Below are 4,237 nucleotides of genomic sequence, written 5' to 3' on the forward strand. Positions count from 1 at the left end.
ATTGATTTAGGATGAATGAATGTTGCTTTGTATCCTAAAAAATGGACTCAAAGGTTGAAGATTTTGGTGTTTGAATCACTTATTGTTACAAAAGGAGTGATTAATTTTTGTTGTGAGGAAGTTTGGTTTTAATTTGGTTGAGTTTGGTTGAGGAAATTTGATTTTTTTGATGGAGAGGATGAGGGTTTTTAGGGTTTTTGGGTAGTGGGTAGTGTTTGTGTGTTGAATAAATGAGAATGAATGAGAGAAAAAGGGTTTAAATTAACCATTATATTTGAAAGTGCAGCGGAGGACGAGCGGACCAGGCATCGGGATACTCGGATTCCTCAATGTTTGACTCAGGAAAAGACGCCACAGGACGAGCGTCTTGCTTATAAGACGAGCGGATTCCTTGGGGAGGGACGAGCGTCTTTCTAGGTGGACGCTCGGATTCCTTTATAGAGAAAATCCCAGATTTTTGCTAATAAAAAGACGAGAGTCTTTTGTAAAGGACGGCCATCCAGACTGAGACGAGCGGATTCTCAGCTGAGACGCTCGGATTCTTTTACAGACCAGTTTTTTGTATTTTACAGCTCTACCAGACGAGCGTCTGGTGACTTTGGACGCTCGGGTTCTTCAGGACGAGCGGATTGTCCGTTTGGCCGCTCAGATTCTTCCCTGACCACACGGACTCAGGTCCATCCGTGGGTACTTTGTAACCCGTGTCATTTTCATTCTTCAATTCTCTTGTTCTTTATTGTAGGGGCACTACAAAGGCATGAATAGCCTAGGCAATTGCTATCCCCACCCTATGGTAAAGCACTACACATCAATAAAATCATAAGTCCCTCCCTCAGTTCTCTCAAAATGATGAATATCTCGATCAAGGCACAAAAATATAAATACAAAAATGACAAAAATGCAATGTATTAATTGAAATACAAGTTAGGGAGTTAGAATATTTACAAATGGTGGTTTAGGGAGGACTCCACCAAACTCTCATCCAATGTGAGATGTCAAGGGGGCATGTTCAAGGTGTTGTTGATGTTACTCAACACCTTGAAGAAGAAGTCGAAAGCTTGCTCATTATCATGATAAAGGTCCTCAATAGATTTTTGCACTTGTTGTTTTCCATGATGGTCTTGGTTCATAGCATTACCAATATAGGGATTGAATATCCCTTCGAACTCATCATCTCAAAGACCGCAAACTTCGTCTACTTGATCATTAAAAGTTTCTTGAGTTGATAGAAGCAACTCTTCTTCTTTCTTGTCTAGCCAATGAGGGTATCTTCTTCACTTAACATGGGTGAGCTTTTCAAGCTCTCATTGTTGCTATTTCCTTGTTCTTTTTATGGAGCATCATCCACTTTCTTTTTCCATTGAAATTCCAACTTCTTCCTATCATCCCTCCGGCTATAGTGATCAACCATAAAACATGGCTCATGCAATCGGGGAGCTCTCTTGGTCTTGTCAAGATTGAAAGTGATGGTTTCATCTCCTACTTCAAGGCTAAGTTCTCCTTGCTTCACATCGATCACCGCTCCCGCGGTGTGCAAGAAAGGTCTTCCTAAGATAATAGGAATGTTGGAGTCTTCTTCCATGTCAACAATAACGAAATCCACCGGGATGAAGAATTTTCCAATTCTCACTGGAACATCTTCCTATACCCCTAAAGGTGTCTTTGTTGATCTATCCGCCATTTGAAGCGTGATGTTGGTACATTTAAGTTCTCCCATTCCTAGCCTCTTGCTAACCGAATATGGCATGACACGAACACTTGCCCCAAGGTCACATAAAGCTTTGTTGATTGTAGTGTCACCAATAGTGTATGGAATGGAGAAACTTCCCGGATCCTTGAGTTTTGGAGGTGAACTCCCTTGAAGGATGGCACTACTCACCTTAGTGAAGGCAATAGTCTCAAGCTTCCAGATTGATTTATTCTTCGTAAGGATGTCCTTCATGTACTTTGCATAGGCCAGAACGTGATTGATCAATTCCGTGAAAGGAATCGAGACTTCTAAATTCTTCACAATTTCCATGAATTTTCCAAGTTGGTCATCAAATTTAGGCTTAGCTTTACGACTCGAGAATGGAAGTCTAATCACAATGGGCTCCTTCTCTTTAGCCTTTTCTTCACTTTTCTTTGAACCTTCTTGATTGGTGGGTTCTTCTTCCCTAGAGTTTTGCACAACTCTTTCCTTGTCACTAGTTTCCACAACTTCATCCTCAACTTGCTTATTTGGTCCTTCATATCTCATACCACTCCTCAAATGAATGGCACTAACCGTTTCGTGTCTTAGGGGATTACTTTGAGGGTGTAATTGTCCCTTTTCTCTTTGAGAGTTTGAAGATACTAGTTGGGTCATTTGAGTTTCCAACATTTTTGTGTGGGCTAGGATATTGTTTATGGTGATGTCTTTTCCTTGGCTATCTTTTTTTGCATTTGAGTGAAAAATTCTTGTTGATTATTTTGCATTTGGAGGACCTCTTTTTGAACATCAAAACCTTGGTCATTTTGTTGATTTTATGGAGTTTGATTTTGATAACCTTGGTTTTGATTGTAAAAGGGTCTTTGATTTTGGTTTCTCATGGGAGGTGGGGTGTATGTTGGTTGAGGGTTTTGAACATTTTGGCTTTTGTATGAGAGATTTGGGTGGAATTTGGTGTTTTCATTGTAATAGTTGGAATAAGGGGTACCACTTTTGTATGCTTGAAAAGCATTCAATTGCTCATTTGTTCCCCTACATTCACTTTGGTCATGTCCCAAAGTTCCATAATTCTCACACATCCCACTTGGGATTGATGAAGATGTCACCTTGGCATTAACATGATGCTTTGGTGATTTTGAGGCTTCTTGAAGCTTAGCCATAGCCTTCTCAAACTTCAAGTTGATGGTATCAATATGAGCACTAAGTTGAGCACCCAATTGAGTAATAGAGTCCACTTCATGCTTTCCTCCTCAAGTAGCCTTGCGAGGTCTACTATATTGTGAATTATGGACCGCCATTTCCTCAATCTTGTTCCAAGTTTGATTATTGTCAATTCGGTGAACATACCATTTGATCCCATCTTGAGAATGTTTCTTGAGTCTTCAAAAAGACCATTCCAAAATTGTTGTACCAAGAACCACTCGCTAAGTCCATGATGAGGACATGAGCGACAAATTCCTTTGAATCGCTCCGAAGCTTCATACAAAGATTCTTCGTCCCTTTGCTTAAAACCCGTAATTTGAGCTCTTAGCATGTTAGTCTTTTCCGGAGGGTAGAATTTTTTGTAGAAAGCTAGAGCCAACTTCTTCCAAGAGTCAATTCCAAGAGTAACCTTATCAAGGCTCTTCAACCATTGTTTCGCGGTGCCAATTAGAGAAAAAGGAAATAAGACCCATCGATATTGGTCTTGAGTCACTCCGGTTTGTGAAATCGCATCACAATAGTCACAAAAAGTTTCCATATGGGAATGAGGGTCTTCACTAGGCATCCCCCCAAATTGGCTTCTTTCGACTAATTGGATAAATGCGGATTTTGCAATGAAATTTCCGGTTAAGTGTTGTGGTGTGGGAGTTCTATTGGGTAGGTTCTCCTCGGTTGGTACGGAATGTGATGAAAACTTAGGCATTATGGGTTGATTTTGTGTTGGGTTCTCCTCACCTTCTCTTGCAAAAGGGTTGATGAACTCAATAGTGTTTGGTTGAATGTCTACAGCCTCACCAATACCTCTCATAGTATTTCTAACAAGTCTTCTATTGGTTGTCAAAGTTCTTTAAATTTCGTGATCAATGGGTAACAAGTTACCTTGTGATCTTCTGGACATGAAAAATATCAAACAACTCGAAAACAATTAGAACAAACCTTGAGGAGTTTTACTTCCCCAAGGAAAAGAAAGACACAACTAATAACAATCAAATAAAATCAAATCAAGTTAACACCGTCCCCGGCAACGGCGCCATTTTTGGTCGGTCCGCTTTGAGCTTAGATTTCGGTTACTTGTCGTTAGGAGCACCTAAAACAAAACAATATTTATAACTTTACAAACAACTCTAATACTAGTAAAGAGGCAAGTAAAGGTCAGATCCCAAGGGACGGGTATTGATGTAGGGTTTTCGATTGCAAGTAGTGGTGTCTAGGGTGTCACAATTTGGGTTGAGATAAGAAGATCACTAAAATAAATAACAATAAAAGTAAACAAGCAAGATAACTAAAATGAGATGTAAACAATTGATTAAAAGCACTAGGGTATCATGGGTTCATAGGGGATTC

At 39.9% G+C, this 4,237-nt stretch overlaps 1 non-coding gene across 1 annotated transcript; it reads left to right on the forward strand.

Moving 5' to 3' along the window:
* The first annotated feature begins 3,117 nt into the window (after window positions 1-3,117).
* On the forward strand, window positions 3,118-3,224 carry LOC141634941 (small nucleolar RNA R71). The gene has a single exon (XR_012539655.1). It is a non-coding gene; the product is annotated as a small nucleolar RNA R71 (small nucleolar RNA).
* The last annotated feature ends 1,013 nt before the right edge of the window (window positions 3,225-4,237 follow it).

Source organism: Silene latifolia, chromosome Y, assembly GCF_048544455.1.
Source record: "Silene latifolia isolate original U9 population chromosome Y, ASM4854445v1, whole genome shotgun sequence".
Lineage (NCBI taxonomy): Eukaryota > Viridiplantae > Streptophyta > Magnoliopsida > Caryophyllales > Caryophyllaceae > Silene > Silene latifolia.